Source organism: Lissotriton helveticus, chromosome 5_1, assembly GCF_964261635.1.
Source record: "Lissotriton helveticus chromosome 5_1, aLisHel1.1, whole genome shotgun sequence".
NCBI classification, from domain to species: domain Eukaryota; kingdom Metazoa; phylum Chordata; class Amphibia; order Caudata; family Salamandridae; genus Lissotriton; species Lissotriton helveticus.
Window position 1 is genome coordinate 487838827 of NC_136065.1, and position 18788 is coordinate 487857614.

Sequence of the window (18788 nt, forward strand, 5' to 3'; positions counted from 1 at the left end):
AATCGCTATTCAGTAGTTGTAAGTAATAAAGTGCAGGTTTAATTTGTGAAAAACTCAGCTTTTTGAGGCACGGTTTGAGGTATAATTTCCGTGGGATCGAATAATAGGGGCAAATGAAAAGGAAGTGTGCCAGGTCTTGTGGAGACTTTCCGTCGCAGCCACAAGCTGGCAACACTTCTCCCCGTTGAACCCCACTGGGGACTGCCAGTAAAAGATGGAAGAGGTCAAAGCGGAACCTTATTAACAAAAATCTTTCATAACTGGACATAGACCAGGTCAGGTAAGGTTCCATTTGCAAGCAGGTTTTTAATAGAAAATGTTTCCTAACACTGGCCTTCTGCATCTCAACCTCTTCTCTGTCGGTACCTCTTAACAGTAGTATAGCGTTCTTAACCAAGCTAACATCTGATTTTGTAATTAAGTTTGGGGCATAAAACAGATCCTGTCGGTCAATTGCCGTTAGGCTGTCCTTAATGTACTTCACCCACAGTATTTTGAGCCTCCCATCTAGCTGTAAGGCTTCTTTCATTATAGCATGTGTTAATGGGATGTCATTGTTCAGCCAGCAATTCAGCCAGCATATAACAGGACTTACTGCTATTCTATCACCTAAGTGGGGGATCCCCAGCTCCTCGTGAACCGAGAAGTTCCCAGTACCCCTGGGAAGTCTCAGAATCTTTTTTAGAAAGTTATTTTCTGTGACCTCTAGGTCTTTACTCTTACGATAACCCCAAAGCTCACTCCCATAGCAGGCACCAGCCACGCTTTTAGCTTGGTACAGTTTGAGCAATGCGGCCATCGGGCAGTTGCCGATTTTTTTTGCAAAGCCAAGGATGGCCGCATTGACCCTTACTGTCGCTCCCTTCTTCTTGGAGACTGCAGGGCCCCAAGACAATTTATTGTCAAGCAGAACCCCAAGGTAAGAGAAGGAATTGGTTGATGGTATTTTCTCGCCATTTATACTAAAATGGTCGATTTTCAAACCACCCTTGCCTACTTTCATGACGAAGGACTTGGCATTGTTTATGCTTAAACCACGTGACTCCATGAATTTATGGAAGGAGTTTAAAAGTTTCTGGAGACCGATTGCTGTTCTTGAAATAAGAACAGCATCGTCTGCGTAGAGTAAAACAGGTACCCCTCTACGTTCAACTAAGGGATAATCTGCTTCTACGTTAAGGAGATGATCCTCCAGTTCGTTAATATACAGGTTAAATAAAAATGGGGCCAAGATGCAGCCCTGTCGGACACCTCGATTTATTTTAAATTCGTCCGTTACATTAAGGTCTTGGGAGTAACGGACGTTCGCTCTAGTATCTGTATGCAGATCAGCGAGGAAGTAGACAAGGTTACTCTCTACACCCATTCTCAGCAAAGCAGCCCAGAGTAGGCTTCTGTCTACACAGTCAAATGCGGACGACAAGTCCATAAATGCCATGTAGACAGTGCCTTGTCTTGCCAGTGTATACTTGCTAAGGATAAGATATAGGTTCAGGCACTGCGTAATGGTCGAATGACCTGATCTGAACCCATATTGTATGGGTGAAAGGATGTTATTATCTTTAGCCCAAGTGGATAACCTGTTGAGAATTACGCCCCCCACCACTTTAACTACTGAATTTAATAAAGAAATAGGCCTGTAACATAACGGGCTACTGCGATCGCCCTTCTTAAAAATGGGGACTATGGTGGAAAGACCCCAGATTCTAGGGCACCCAGTTGTCGCCGCTGCATTGATTACAGCGGTAAGAACCGGAGCCCAGAAAGGGGTACTGGACTTAAACAGATCCGGTGGCAGTCCATCCGGACCTGGGGCCTTGTTGGTGGTTAGACCCTGTATTCCCCTAACAATCTCTTGTACTGTGAAGCACAATGGAGTCACAGTTGAAGATAAAACATCAAAGTCTGCCCAATGCTCGTTACTCTTAAAAATTGCACTGAAGTGGGACACCCACTCCCCCTCTGAGATGTTTGTTCCAAGGGCTGTGTCATTTGGATTGTCAAACAAGGGTTTGTTAATTATTTGCCAAAACTTGCTGCTATTCCCCAACACTGAGGGGTCTAAGAGGGATTCAATAACATTGGCCTTGATTTCCTTTTTTCTGGTAGCTGTGGCTTTCCTATAGGCCATGCGGAGATTTCTTATCAGATCACAGTCTCTGGGTTTGGATTTTAATGCCTGTTTCAAATCCCTACTTGCCTTTGAGCAATTTTGGTCAAACCATTTGGAGTTATTCTCACTATCTCCCTTGGTAGGCACTGTGAGCATGGAGCCGATTTTAGTGACCAACCCCTCGAACCTGGACAGAATGTTCACAGGGCTTGATTCAGGCAATAAACAAACAAATAGCTCCTCTTCACATGCACTGGTTATTTTCGTGTACAGGGTATCTTGGTTGATCATTGACCATCTGATGCGTCGTCTGCCATTTACACACCTTAGCGTGCCATGGTCAGTGCGTGGCTGTCGTTTTGCTAAAAGTGGTCCACCCAACTTTAAGAGAAGGGGGTTATGATCACTGTGAACGCTAGTGAAAATAGTGAAATGCGAGACCCAATGAACAACGTCCGAAGACATTAGTATATGGTCAATAAAGGTTCCCTGCCCATGTCCTTTAAAGGTTGGAGTCTCAAAAATGTTTGTATCGGGGACCAACGACATGGCTGCAGTCAGATTGTATTCGTTCACCAAGTCGTTTAAGTTCTTTCCGCCCCTACTATGAGAGAAGTGAAAGCCATCCTCGATATTACACCCTAAAGACCCCATTGGCGTCTTCGCTGGGTTTCCACATGGTTGGACGTTAAAATCACCTGCTAACAACAGATATCGTGATACAGTATAGACATTTTTGCTCAATATATCAAGTAGGGAGGCAATGTTACAAACTTCGTTACTGCTAGTTGCATTATAGAAGTTGACCAATGTCAGCACATTCTTACAATTTTTTATATCAATCATCTGTGTATTCAAGTTAACATTGTGACAGTTGCTTATGTTACAGCACAGACCTAGGTTAATAAAAATGGCCAAGCCACCCTTGGCTCTGCCCCTGGTCGAAGCAACCGCTGGGTTAATAAAACTTAGAAAACCCTCAATGTGGACATTTTTGTTCTCCATCCAAGTTTCTTGAAGACACACAATGCTAAATTTATTAATAAATGTAAGCCATGCTGGGTCTCGTAGCTTATTTGCCAAACCTGCGATATTCCATGAAATTAGATTGACACATTCCTCAAATGCAGGGCAAATAACCGGCTCTCTAGTAAGTGGAGTAGATATTAAAGTAGGCAACACTTCGCCAGTTACCGCCAGATCCAAAATACTCGTTACAGTTAATTCCCTATGCTCTGATATAGGGACAGATGCCCCATACTGGGTGTGAGAATTCACGGTTTTAAATAAAGGATCCGTTATTAACAATGGTGTGTTGGGATGGTTTTCATGGTTACCTACTGAGCATTCTGTCTTATTTGTACCACATTCTGAGACATCATTTACTATCCTTACATCATCCGCAGATATTAAAGGCACCTCAATCTCCCCCAAGAACACTGAAGGGGACACTTTAGGCGAACTACTGATTATATCACCGATTATAGGAGCAATGTACATGCCTTTTCCGCTACAACAACGCCCCAGCTTCACAAATGGCCTTATGGGACTTGAAGCTCTATCCCCACCTCCCGTGACTGCGGTACTCCTTAGGCATCAGTCACAATCTTCCAAGCCGCTAAACGCCTCGAACCTGTTAGAGAGCTCCAGAGGCGTAAATGGTAACAAGCTTGACATATTCCCAAATGAGCCTGTTTTGTGGTGAAAAGGTATAGTATTCCACCCATGTATAACTGGGAAAGAGGCCGGTTGATACATGTATGCGGGATTTAAAGCAGACTCATCATTATGGAGTTGGGAAGAGGTGAAAGGGTTGTTATTGAGATGCTGTTGGGGGAGGACCGTAGATCTGGGATAGAAGTACGTCAGGGGGCGTGGTACTACACAGTTATTTTCATTACCATATGGCCAGTTCAAAATGTGATGTACAGCTTTTCTGTCTCTGAAATTTATAACTACGACATCACCGCCAATGTCCTTCGCTCTGCCCCCCAACCAGGACAGGCGCCGGACATGGACTATCTCTCCATTAATTGCAGTGGGTTTAGGTCTATAGAGGGAGAGCCAATGCGTTATTTTGTTTTTTAATTGTGAATAGCCCTCTCGTTTGCCATTAGGCAATTCCGGAACCCCAGTAAGTATAACCACATACGGTAATGCTTCTGGGGGGAGTTCTGTAGGAGGTATCCTAGAGTGGCCCCCACTGCCCCAATTATTCTCCTTCCCTTCAGGTCTGGGGAATCCGTCCGGGAAAGTACTAGGTTCCCTAGATGGATTAGTGATTATATTACTGGATGGTATTATAGTAGTAAGTCTACCCTGGCCAATAGAAGGGGCTGTTGGTAAAGATTTGTTGCTGGTATTGCCAGCATGAACTTTCGGGGCCACATTTGGGGGGTTAAGGGCAGCTGGGGTTACAACAGCTGCCTGGCTATTGCTTGTGCTAGGTTTCGATAGTATAGGGCCCACAGTATTTTTTAGGAGGGGTTGGGTAGTTGTATTGACTTGTTGGTGTTGTGCTTTAGGTTGACCCTGTAAACGTACAAAGTTCCCTAGCGCAGTCAAATCCCCCTCGATTTTACCTAGTCTTAGCTCCATCCCCTTAAATCTTTCTGCCAATGCAAGCATATAGCTACGTATAATCAGTTCAATATTGTCCAGAAGTGACTTGGGAGTGGTGGATTGCGAGTCCACCTCCATCTGGATATGGGAAATGTCTGAATCTAGGATTACTTGAGCTGGAGATGTCGGAGGAACAGAACTAGCAGTTATAGCTTGAATAGTGTCTAAGGCTCCCGTTGAAGTTGTAGTAACAGTGTTCGTCTTTTTACCAAACTCGGAGTGACTTATCTTGGGCTTATTCACAGTTGTTGTTTTCCTTCTTCTTTTAGATGGAGGGGGCCCAAGCATTTTTTGTGTCACTAGCGTCGAGTTTTTGCCTCTTACAACTTTACCCGGCCTTATAGTGGGAGATATCAGGGACTTTGGTGTGTTGTTGGCAACAATAGTCACTGATGGGGTGGCTAATTGAGTTTGGGAGGGTGACACTGCCGGGGCTAGACAATCTTGAAAAAGCAAAGGAACACTGGGGGTCGGTGAGATATTGACTACTGAAGGGCTGATCACATCGTTGATCAGAGAGACAGACATTATAGGTTCAGAGAGGGTTCTGTTTTTTATACGTTCAATGGACCGGCGACGATCGGCCCTCCTCTCAGCTAATGTGAGCTCCTTATTGCCTTCTATGGCTGGTTTAAAGAAATATTCATCCAGTGTTCGGTTAGTTATGCTTTTATCCAGCCCCGCTGGGGCAGGGCTTGTAGCTGCAGTAGCCATACAGTGAAGGGGAGTGATGGCAAGGTATATACAAAGCAAAACAGGGACTTACGATGACCTTGTGCCAGGACCTCTGGCCCAGCCCAGCCTCTTCTGGCCGATGAGGGCCGTAGAGGGCCCGCCCTTTGCCCGGGCTTCGCCCCGGGCGTCCCGCGAGACGGGGGTGATGCGCTATTTGAGCGCCTCCAGGCGCGCTGATGACGCTGGTAACGCGGCGTGCGCCGCTTGGCCTTCTGGGGATTGAAGTTCTCTCGACCGCGCTCCTCTCGGCCACCTCGTACTCCCAGATGGCAGTGGAGTCGGGTAACACACGGCGGGAGGCGGGAGGGCAAAACAGCAGCAGATAAGGGTACTCCACAGGTCTCCCGCTTGTCTGGTCAGCGGCAGCAACAGGATATCGGCAGAAAAGAGTCCCCCCCCTCGACCGGGGTGATGCGCTATTTGAGCGCCTCCAGGCGCGCTGATGACGCTGGTAACGCGGCGTGCGCCGCTTGGCCTTCTGGGGATTGAAGTTCTCTCGACCGCGCTCCTCTCGGCCACCTCGTACTCCCAGATGGCAGTGGAGTCGGGTAACACACGGCGGGAGGCGGGAGGGCAAAACAGCAGCAGATAAGGGTACTCCACAGGTCTCCCGCTTGTCTGGTCAGCGGCAGCAACAGGATATCGGCAGAAAAGAGTCCCCCCCCTCGACCGGGGTGATGCGATATTTGAGCGCCTCCAGGCGCGCTGATGACGCTGGTAACGCGGCGTGCGCCGCTTGGCCTTCTGGGGATTGAAGTTCTCTCGACCGCGCTCCTCTCGGCCACCTCGTACTCCCAGATGGCAGTGGAGTCGGGTAACACACGGCGGGAGGCGGGAGGGCAAAACAGCAGCAGATAAGGGTACTCCACAGGTCTCCCGCTTGTCTGGTCAGCGGCAGCAACAGGATATCGGCAGAAAAGAGTCCCCCCCTCGACCGGGGTGATGCGCTATTTGAGCGCCTCCAGGCGCGCTGATGGCGCTGGTAACGCGGCGTGCGCTGCTTGGCCTTCTGGGGATTGAAGTTCTCTCGACCGCGCTCCTCTCGGCCACCTCGTACTCCCAGATGGCAGTGGAGTCGGGTAACACATGGCGGGAGGCGGGAGGGCAAAACAGCAGCAGATAAGGGTACTCCACAGGTCTCCCGCTTGTCTGGTCAGCGGCAGCAACAGGATATCGGCAGAAAAGAGTCCCCCCCCTCTGTAAATTCCAAAAGTCATAGAATTAGACTTTTGACTCAGATGACCTTTGTGAATCGTCCGCTAAAAGTCCAAAACACTCACATTAAAACAGAAACTTTGGGAAACAAAACAGTCAGTCTTTTGGAAAGCATTAAATAACAATGGGGTTCACTCATGATTCAGGGAGAGGATCGCAATCCACAGAAAAGAAGATGAAGCAAAAGCAGAAATTTAAAAAAACAGTCCTCTTTAAAATTATGCCATGGATGTTGAGCAGTTTGTTATCAAGACTAATACTTAGACATGATAAAGACCTTAATAAACAAAGGTAACTTTTGGATGCATGAAATTTATCTAGCCGGAAATAATAAGCCGGAAATATTAAAAAAAAAACATTATGGCATATCAAAATGATCAACGTTCAATGCAATCAAAAGTTCATTTTTTATAATACCAAAATTCTAATACAATAGAATATGCTTAAAAGCAGCAGGTATACAATAATCTGGATGCAATATTTGACAGGATCCTGGCCAGTCCGTCTCAATGGTTTCACTGACAAAATAGTAATTTTGCCATCCTGACACTAACTGTCCATCGTAATATATGTCGACTATTGTCTCTATGCGTCCCCTCTTAATGTTGCAAAGTGAACCAACTCCTCCCCCCGCCCTCCACCCACTTCCCGGTCTGCCATCCTGACACCAACTGTCCATCCTAATATATGTAGACTATCCTCTCTATGCGTCCCTTGTAGCAAGCAAATCGGTAGGGTATGTTCGGCCTTTTGATTAAAAACACACGCGTATTGGACACCCGCGTATTCGAATCCAACGTTGTGTATATATAAACTCGCGCTTAATCGAATCCAACGTTGTGTCAAAATTTCAAAGCAATCGGTGAAGAACTTTCGGAGATTTACGATTTTGAACAAACGAACATTTACATTTTTATTTAAATATATATATATAAAATAAATAATAAATATTAAATATGTTAAATAATAAAATGAATATAAAAATAAAGTAGATTTACTATAAATGTTAAAAAATATAATAAATGACCTTAATACACAATCATTCTTATTTATTTACTATAAACATGTAATAACCTATCAATTTCATTTCATTTTATAATTTTAAAATTATATAAAAATGTACAAATATATATATATATTACCTACTGGCGGTCGCCAGTAGGTATATATAGTTAGGATTTTTTCTCTATGGGATTTTTGAAAATTCTATGTCGAATAACTTTGGCGTTTGAGGACGGAATTGGCTGAAATTTTCAGGAAAATGGCACATTTTGTTTCTGAGCAGCCCCTGAACATTTGGGGGGGTTTCGTCAAGGGGGGGCCGAGAAAAAAGGGGGGTCCCAAAACGTGTTTTTCCCATGCAATTTTCCATAGGGCGGTTGGCCTCACTTTTAGCTCGAACGGCTGAATGGATTTTCACAAAACTTGGCAAAATTGTAGGGACTGGTAGCCCGATGTGCCTTTGCTAGGTCTCAATATATGTGCTCCAGTGGATTTTGAGAAATTAACGTTCAAAAAAATATATATATCTGTAAGCGCGCTCCGGGCAGCGCCCCGGTTCGCGTACCTGACGCGTAACGGAACTTCGCGAAGCGAAGCTGATTGGCTCTCCGGTGTCTGTCAACATTCTAAACAGTCCGGAGCGGCCGCCATCTTGTCTCTCGGTAGGATCGAGAGACAAGAGGAGGCCAAAACAAAGGGGGAAATGACCATAGGGGGCATAGTAGATCCTCCCTGACCCCCTAGGTTTGATGTGGAGGCTTTAAAAGGGCCCCGCGGGGCAAAAAAAAACAAAAAACCGGGAAGCGGTCTGGGGAGCGTACTATAAGGAAAAAAGAATGATAGACTATGATATTTTGAAATATTGTATGTTTATTGATTGTTCTTTTTGTTGTTTTGTTGTTTTTTTTATTTAAGTAGCAGTATTTATGATTATTAAATATAAATTTATTTTTGTGATTGTGCACAGTATACTATAAGTCTGACTTTACATTATAATCAATTTGGTACTAGTTTATGAATTACATATAAAAATGATTAAAGACTCAAACAATTTTTGATTATTAAATATAAATTTATTTTTCTGATTCTTTTTCAAAATTTAATAGAACGTCTAACATTTGACTGTCTGATATGTCTTCTTTTTGACTGAACATAACTTCCCACATTTGACCGTCCTGATAATGAAGTGAGAAATCCACAGATTCTACACATTGTAGAAGTTCATGGTCCCGTGATTCATCCATGAATTCCAAGTCAATGGGTTCAATGATTTCCTCATTGTTAATCTCTAGGACAATTTCAAAGGAAACGTTCTGTTCTCCTTCCATTTTTGTGCTGAAATTTGCATAAAAAATAAATATATCAGTAGAGATAGGGCACTGTTGGGTTTAAGTTCAGACAGGTACTTTTCAGGCGTGAAGTAGTACTATTAAAAAGTGCCTGTGAAAAAGCCTAAGTAAATTCATAATTATACCACAGAAACCTAAATCAATCCATAATTATAATAAACAAGCCTTTCTCAATGTCTAACTGTTACATAGGGATAGTATATAACTATCTGAAAATGTTTTCAAATTTATAAAATAACATCTTACCTTTTAAAAACAAGTTTAAGTTGTCAGTGAAAATGATTTTGCAATGTGGTTCAGGAAGTAGTAGTCAAAATGGCTGTGTTTCTCTCTCTTTCTTTATATATATTCAGGTACATAACCAATCAAATGTCAGGTAAAAAAAGTAGAAAATGAAAGTAACATTTTAATTGGTTGTCAATTCCAACACTTCAGATGTGTTTTGTGAAGTAATTTACCTCAGGGTATTTAGAGAGGTCTACAGGCTAAATGGCTAAATGGAATTCCAATCAAATTTGTGAAAATGGTAGGGATTGGTATGTAGTATGAGCTAATCTATATTTCGTGAAAGTGTCTCCAGTGGTTTTTCTGTGAATTACTTTCCCACCTTTTTTGAGCGAGCGCTTCCCGGTGCACGCCCCGGTACGCGAACCGGCAGCGTTACGGGAGTCCTCCATTTTGTGTTTCGGTAGAATTGAGATACAAGATGGAGGGCAAATAATGTTCAGAATGGGTAGAAGGGGGCACGGTAGACGTATCCTGACCCCCTAGGTTTTCTGAGGGTAGCTGAGGAGGACCATATGTGCGAAAAAAACCCATTTTTTTTCAAATTTTCGCGCGGTTAGCGTCCAGTGCGCGTACCGGGTAGCGCTCCGGGGAGCGTACTTTGGTGAAAATTAGTGAAAAAAGTTAGAGTAAAATAATAATTGTGAGTCATCAGATGTAGGGTACCTCTGAAAAGAGCTTTTGGGTCCTGTGGCTGATGTAGGTACCTACAAGTAGGTACCAATGCACAGTCTTAAATTGAGGATGAAAATTCTGTTCCCCTCATCTGAGAAGTGAACTCCATCTGCTCTGTAGATATCTTGCATGTAGTAACGCAAGTTATTGTTGTAGATGGAGCCCATTCCATGGTCTCTCACGTAAGCTGAAACAGACTTATTTACATGCTTCCTCGATTTCTCAATTTGTGGACAAAATTGGTTGGACCACTTCCATTTCTGTCTTTGGCATATATTTGAATATACCAAGGCAGTTTGAGGTAATAGTGCCATCAATTGCTCAAAGGTGTCCTTTAAAAGCATTTCCAGACCTATCCCAGTCAAAGTGTCCAAGTCATTTCCTCCACAGTGCACAATTAACAGGTCAGGTTTTGGCAAATGCAAAAAGGTTTTCACCAATGGTATCAATTGGTGACATCTTAATCCTCTGTGACCAATCCAGTTGATTTCCACATTTTGTAAATTGAGATTGTGTAAATTTCTGTTATCAGCATACCTTTGAGCCCAGTGGATGTAACTATGTCCAACAATCCAGACAGAAAACATGGTGAGAGGAGGTTCTGCTGCAGTCAGATGAAGTATGAGAATGAAATGGCAGTTGAAATAGTAGGAGTATGTAATGAAAAAAACTGTGGAGTTTCTGTGCTAATGATTCAGTAGCAGTGATTGGTGGATTTTGATTGCTGAAAACAGAAAGTTAGGGTGCAAGGATGAGTTCTTTGAAAGATGTAATTTGAATGGTCAAGAAAAAATCATTTTATGAAAGATTACACTGGATACGCATGTGTACTGAGAGTTCAGAGTTCAATTGAAACATTGTTGTGTGAACTTGCAAACATGAGAGGTCTTTCAGGAGGTGGTTGCTATGGAAAAAAGGCAGAAAGGGCAGAGGGGGGAAGGGTGTTGATTTGAAAAAAGTGAGGGAAGAGTTTTGATTGGGTGACATGAGAGATATGTGTGATGAATTACAGCATTTCTGTGCCATTGATGGTTGCAGCCTCTGGAGTGCATACCTTTTGCTCTGCTGAAGACAAATTGGTGTGTGTCTGAGACTGTTTTGAAACTCAAAAAGTATTTGCTAAGGTGAGAAAAGATTCATTTAATTTAAATAGAGAATAGTATGCTTTAAGGAGAAAATTATGAAGAAAGTTGTGTATTTAAAATGTTGCTTTGTGTCAAGTGTTTTACAAATAGATTTTATTTCTTTGAGTTACATAGCCATGTTACATAGGCATGTTAAAAGTGACGCAAAAATGGTGCAAGGGCCTTAAAAAAACGCTTTCATGTGCCTTAGGGCATTTTAAGTCACTTCCCCTTGAATGTAGGTATATAATTGATTTACATGATGTGTTTAAAAACGTTTTTTGAAATCAATTAGGTTTCTTGATATGTACTGTTAGAGTTTCATAGGTTGCTTGGGGTATATTTAAAAGGCCTTTGAGTTCCTTTGATGTTATTTTTCCCATTTTAATTTAAGACATTTCCTTGTGGTGCAAGGTCCTTGTAAATACGCCCCCATGTGTGCTTGGCAAATTTAGATTTTGATTCTTTGAGTTACATAGCCATGTTAAAAGTGACGCAAAAATGGTGCAAGGGCCTTAAAAAAACGCTTTCATGTGTCTTAGGGCATTTTAAGTCACTTCCCCATGAATGTAGGTATATAATTGCTTTACATGATGTGTTTAAAAACGTTTTTTGAAATCAATTAGGTTTCTTGATATGTACTGCTAGGGTTTCATAGGTTGCTTGGGGCATATTTACAAGGCCTTTGAGTCTCTCTGATGTTATTTTTCCCATTTTAATTTAAGACATTTCCCCGTGGTGCAAGGTCCTTGTAAATACGCCCCATCTGTGCTTGGCAAATTTAGATTTTGATTCTTTGAGTTACATAGCCACGTTAAAAGTGACGCAAAAATGGTGCAAGGGCCTTAAAAAAACGCTTTCATGTGTCTTAGGGCATTTTAAGTCACTTCCCCTTGAATGTAGGTATATAATTGATTTACATGATGCGTTTAAAAACGTTTTTTGAAATCAATTAGGTTTCTTGATATGTACTGCTAGAGTTTCATAGGTTGCTTGGGGTATATTTAAAAGGCATTTGAGTCCCTTTGATGTTATTTTTCCCATTTTAATTTAAGACATTTCCCCGTGGTGGAAGGTCCTTGTAAATACGCCCCCATGTGTGCTTGGCAAATTTAGATTTTGATTCTTTGAGTTACATAGCCATGTTAAAAGTGACGCAAAAATGGTGCAAGGGCCTTAAAAACGCTTTCATGTGTCTTAGGGCATTTTAAGTCACTTCCCCATGAATGTAGGTATATAATTGCTTTACATGATTTGTTTAAAAACGTTTTTTGAAATCAATTAGGTTTCTTAATATGTACTGCTAGAGTTTCATAGGTTGCTTGGGGTATATTTAAAAGGCATTTGAGTCCCTTTGATGTTATTTTTCCCATTTTAATTTAAGACATTTCCCCGTGGTGCAAGGTCCTTGTAAATACGCCCCCATCTGTGCTTGGCAAATTTAGATTTTGATTCTTTGAGTTACATAGCCATGTTCCATACAGTGCTGCACTTCTGCGTACTCTTTCATATGCTGGACTACATCTGCACAATGAGATACCTAAGCAAAGGAAACACAAGTGATGTGATTGTGAAATGAGCAAAAGAAATTGCACTTTTTTCAATTACATCACCTGTGTTTCCTAACATTACGAATCACATTGTGCAGATCAGGTTTAGGCCTGTCCAGGGAGACAGAGGAGGTCTGGCCTTTGTTAAAGAGTGCAGTGGTCATGATTCCCTTCATTGGTAGGCATGGACATGTATTATCTCCTCTGTACTCTTCAACAAGTCTAAATTTCATCTGTAACCCTGAGTAGGCCTCACCTCAAACAAACCCCTGGATAGGCCACACCTTATCGGCATCCTGAATCAATCATTTAAAATGTTAGGGGCAGATTTATGATGGCCATGCGCCTCTTTTGTGCCACTGTTGCATCACTTATGTGATGCAGCAGTGATGCAAAAGATGCATCATGTTACAAGATAGGCCTCACTTCATCTGCAACAAGATACTGTTAGTTTAAAATGTATATATTTAGGACTGTGTAGGGGGCATGGAGAAGCAGAGGCTTCTGTAAGTGTCAAAGTTGTTGAAAAACTGTTTGTCCTTCAATCTTTTCCCTTGTCTTTTCTAATTTTTAAATACATGTTTTAATATTTTTCAAATTTTTGTTCTTTCCTTCACAGATTGAAAGTATAAAAATAACAAGTGACTAAGTTAACGACAATTATAAGGTAAATGTTTAGTACTCTTTTCATTACATTTCTATCACATTTAACTTCTATTAGTTCCACTGCTTCATTTCTTTAACCCTCAGTTTCCTGCCTTTGCTACTTCTCTCATTCCTTTCTCTATTACTTACTTACTCTACTCCTTCCACTCCTTTTCTCAGTCTCTCTGTTCTCATAGTTCCTCACTCCTGTTCACTCACTCCGTCTCTATTACTCTCACTGTCTCTGACTGATCACTCTTTCACTAATAGTTCATTATGCTTTCTCCCTGTAGTTCAAGCACACTAAGGGGCATATTATCAACACAGGCAATAAAATTATCGCTGCTTTTATTGGCAGAAAACTGCTGCAAAAGCGGCTTTAGCGGCAGTTTTCTGCCGCAAAAGCGGCTTTAGCGGCAAATTTCTGACGATAAAAGCAATCATTATTGGCAGAAAACTGCCGCAAAAGCGGTTTTAGCGGCAGTTTTCTGCCGCAAAAGCGGCTTTAGCGGCAGATTTCTGCCGATAAAAGCAGCGATAATTTTATCACCTATGTTGATAATATGCCCCTATGTTATTTACATTTCTTTGCTGTTTCAATCATTCCTTTTCTGTTACTTCTTCTTTTCTGCTTTCTGTTTTTTCTCTCTGTTATTCCACATGTTTTAATCTTATTTTGAACATTCACTCACATTCTCTAAGAAACTCTTGTTTATTATTCTTCTACTCTCCTTTTTTTCTTTCACTTCCTTATCTATTTTGTTTTTCACTATTATACCCTCTTCCATCTTTTCTTCGGTAAATAGATCTATTAAACAGTATCTCTGTGTTACTCCCTATAGCTGTCTTTCTTTTAACATTACTCTCTGTTTCCTTCCCTTATACTTACTCTTCTTTTTTTTAAAACATTTTTTTTGGTTCGCTCCCGGTTCGCGTACCGGCGAGCGAACCAGGAAGCGAACCAAAAGAAATAGAGGTTGCCAGAGTGCTAAACATTCTAGCAATTTTTTTATAAAGGGGAGGTAGTTCTGAAAAGAACTTTTTTTTAATTATTTTTGTTGTTTTATATTTTTTTAATTATTTTTCTGAACAATTTTTTACTTTTTTTGTATTTTTTGAACAGTTTTATATTTTTTTTGTTTTTTTTGAGGGGGAACAACGAAAAATAGGCATTAGAAAGGGCTCAACAGGAGCAAATTTTTTTTATTTTTTGGGGCGTTTTGAGCACTTGTGGTTTTCAAATGCTCTGTTTATCAAATTGATACTCATATTTGCACATGAGAGTAGGTCACCACAATAAAGGCACACTATCTTCATGTGCACAAAATTCTGTTGGATGTTTGGGACCGTTTCCCTCGCCTCTGGTCCCGACAGAGTTACCTGTGCCGATGTACTGGCCACAGGAGTTGGTGGGTTGTCTTGGAGGTGACGCATCTCTGCAACGTTGTAATTCAGTGGATGCCACCTCTGCATATGACGGTGCATAGTATAGTTACCGTAACTATACTTTTTGTCTGTACCTCTAGATAAAACATCTTTACAAATGAGGCATGTCACATGTCGGGCATTCACTTTTTTTTGGCCTCGAGGAAAAGAATAAAACTGCCAAATAAAACTGTCTTTGTGGTGGGATTTCCGGGGCTCTTCACGTAAGAACTGCCTCCCCTCTACTTCCTCTTCCTCTTCTTCTTCCTCTTCCTCCTCTGGGTTGGGAAGGAACTGTGGAGGTGGTCCTTCCTTCCTAGGTGGTTGTGGTGGTGGTGGGGGTCCACCAGCTGCAGCTACTACAGATGCCATTATTTTAATAAGCAAAAACAGGTCTTCCTCTCACAAAGATGAAAGTCAGAGTGAGGAAAGAAGGTGGGGGCTTTCATCATTTGGGAAAAAAAATGTTCTAAACCAATGAAAAGTGTTATTTTTAGGTCACATGACCTAGCCTTACATCATTAGGAAACCAAAAGTGAAATGAACCAATAGAAAGTTTTATTAACAAGTCACATGACCTGTTACGCTTACGTTACGCGCTCCGCGCCGCGCCCCGGATCGCTTCCGGGGAGCTGCGCTTCGCGCCTCGGTTCGCGCTCCGGAGCACTTCCGGGTGCGCTAACGCGGCGCGTCATAAGACGCATTACGCGGCAACGCGATATATCGCGCTTACGCGACGCGCCCCGGATCGCTTCCGGGGAGCTGCGCTTCACGCCTCGGTTCGCGCTCCGGAGCACTTCCGGGTGCGCTAACGCGGCGTGTCATAAGACGCATTGCGCGGCAACGCGATACATCGCGCTTACGCGACGCGTCACGATATTGTTTTCTAACGCGGCAGTTGCGCTAACGGAACGTTTACCGGTTCGCGGACCGGGTCGCGGCACCAAATTGAGCTAACGGGAAGCTACCCGGTGCGCGGACCGGTAGCGAAACAAAAAAAAAAATTTAAAAATGTATATATATACATAAAAAAATTATATTAAAAACATATAAAATATATTTTTCGATTTAAAGAAGAATACATTTTAAAGCTTTTGATATTTGCTATTAAAAAACCATTGAAATTCACTGAAAAAACCATCTTAGTTAAGGGGGTTCCGACAAAGAGTAAGAAAATCTGGCAAGATTTAGTGGATGTTAGGAAAGTCAAAAAGGCAACATTGTATTTGAAGAAAAACAATAGGTACTACAAGAATGTATATGTTGCAGAAGAGGAAGTAAGTGAAGAAGAGGATAGCGATTTGTGTGCTGGTCAAATTGAGAAAGTAGAAGCCTCTAAAAATGAAGAAATATATGAACATTATAGTGTTCATCCTTTGCATTCCAAGGAAGTCATGGGGAATGCTATTGAGTTGTTTCAAATGAAACAAGCCAAAGGAAGTCCCATTAGTGTTTGGGAGGAAAGTTTGGAAGCTCGGTGTTTCCCACAGCTATTTCCAACAGGTCAAGGAGGAAGATATGATGAGCGACCTGATCAAATTCCTGCTTCTGAATACCGGACTTTACGATTGTATGCAGAAGATCCTAGGTTTCGTCAATGCATTCCCTATTTGTTTCATCTACTGTTTGAAAGCGATCTGTCTGGACTGTCATATGCAGTGAACCACATCTTGAAAAGTGGTGTACACATGCAAAATATCTCGGCAAGTGAGTTTATGGATAAAGTCAATGTGCAAGACAGTATTTTGGAATCTCACTTGATTAATCTCATGGCGTGTCAGCGTGGTACTAATGAGTACTGGTACCGTCGTCATGGTGATTTAAAATGTATGCTGAGGAACTTAGGAACTCCCACATGGTTCCTCACTCTCAGCTGTGCCGAGTATGGCTGGGAAGACTTACTTGAATTTCTACGAGAGGCAAATGGAAACATTGAAAATATCGAATTCAAGACACCCGGAGAACTGTGCTCCTTGGATCCAGTGAATGTATGCAGGTACTTCAATCATAGATTTGAAGCTATGATGTCTTTCATCATGAACAAGAAAAATCCACCTCTTGGAGAGGTGTTGGATTTCTTATGGAGAAAGGAGTACCAAGCAAGAGGTGCTCCTCATAAATATATGCTGCTGTGGATCAAAGATGCACCCAATTTTGGAACAGATCCGGATGACTTAGTGATGAGTTTCATAGAACAGTATTCTACATGTGCTGTTCCAAAGGCAAAGGAAGACAAAAGCCTAAGAGAACAAGTTTTACGCTTCCAAAGCCATCGTTGTGGAAAGTACTGTCGTCGTAAATTCAGAAACAAGGACAAGTTCTACACAAAATGTCGTTTCGCCTTTCCACGACCGGTCATTTCTAAAGGAAGAGTGAACAGTTTGATGTCTTCGCTGCGACATAATGTGATGAAGAAATCACCCAAAAATACGTACAATTTGAAAAGGAACGAAGAGTCCAAGTACATCAACGACTACAACCCAGTGATTTTGTCCATGTGGAATGCTAACATGGATATACAGTTTGTGGCTGATAACTGTATGGCTGTGGCTCAGTATGTGACATCTTACATCACCAAAAAAGAAAAGACAGAATTGAAGGATATGTGGGAGGACATTTCCCATGAAAAGAGCCTCAGTAAGAAGTTGTACAGTTACAGTCTGAAGATGTTGTCGCATCGAGAAATCGGAGCTTACGAATGTTCTGACCGGTTGTCTTCAGCAAGTCTCTATGCCAAATCCAGGAGTATCATTTGGGCGAGTCTTGGTCTTGCTGCAACGCGTAATCGAGTTCTGAAACCTGTACGAGAAATTGAGTATTTGGCGGAAAAGGAGCCAAGCAGTACAGATATTTTGAAGACCAACATGTTGGATACATATTATCCAAATAGAAGCAGTCACCTCGAGAATGTTTGTCTGTATGAGGTTCTACAAAATTACATATTCAAGAGGAACATCAAAGAAGATATTGATAAAGGAGTGTATGCTGTAATTGGAAGTGAGGGATGTCTGGTCAAGCAAAGAAAATGCCACTTGGTAAACCATCGAAAATTGAGTGGCGAATCTCCTGAAAGAAAAGAGTTTTTCTATTTAGCACTTTTGCAACTTTTCAAGCCTTGGCGTGCAGAAGAGGAACTGCTTGGAGATTTCCTCTGTTACGAAGATTCTTTCAATGCCGCCAAGGAGACCATAGAATGTCCTGTTTTTCCCAAATATCTAGAAATATTGATTGCGGAAATCGAGCAGGAAGCAACGATTGCAGCCGAGATTGCTAGAGACAGTTCTCAGGACAGTCAGAGTTCTGTTTCATTGAGTCAGGATCCACTAGGAGGACCAGTTATCGAAAATGAAGCTGCCACTGCCATGATTGAAGTGGAAAGAGCCATGGCACATGTTCAGGAGGATGCGGTTAACTTAGAAGACTTGGAAAGACAACTCAACGTTGAGCAGAGGAAAATATATGACGAAGTTACCATGCAAATGGATCATGGATTAAGTCATGAGAAGAAAGAGTGCTCATGTACGTCGTTGAAGCCTGTCCGACTGTACGTGAGTGGAGAAGCGGGAACTGGAAAAAGTTTCCTCATTAAAGCAATTTCATGTTATTTGCAGAAAAGGACTGAGTCATCGCTGTCTTGTGTTGTCACCGCTCCAACTGGACTGGCAGCACATAACATTAAAGGTATTACTTTGCATCGTCTACTGATGCTGCCAGTGGAGCATGATAACAAATTACAATACCACAAGTTATCTGGAGATGCTTGTTGTGAAGTTTCAAGAGTCTTGAGGAAAATGAAACTTCTTATCATTGACGAAGTAAGCATGGTTTCCAATGTCATGCTTGCCTTTGTGCATTTGAGAATGCAAGAAGTTCTCAAAACAGAGTATGATGTGTTATTTGGTGGCAAACACATCATTGTTTTCGGTGATCTTCTGCAGCTGACACCAGTGAAAGGACAACCTGTGTTCAAAATGCTCACGCATGAAGATACCAGGAAGTGCCTAGGGAGTATTGGCAACGTCAATATATGGTTAAACTTCAATTATGC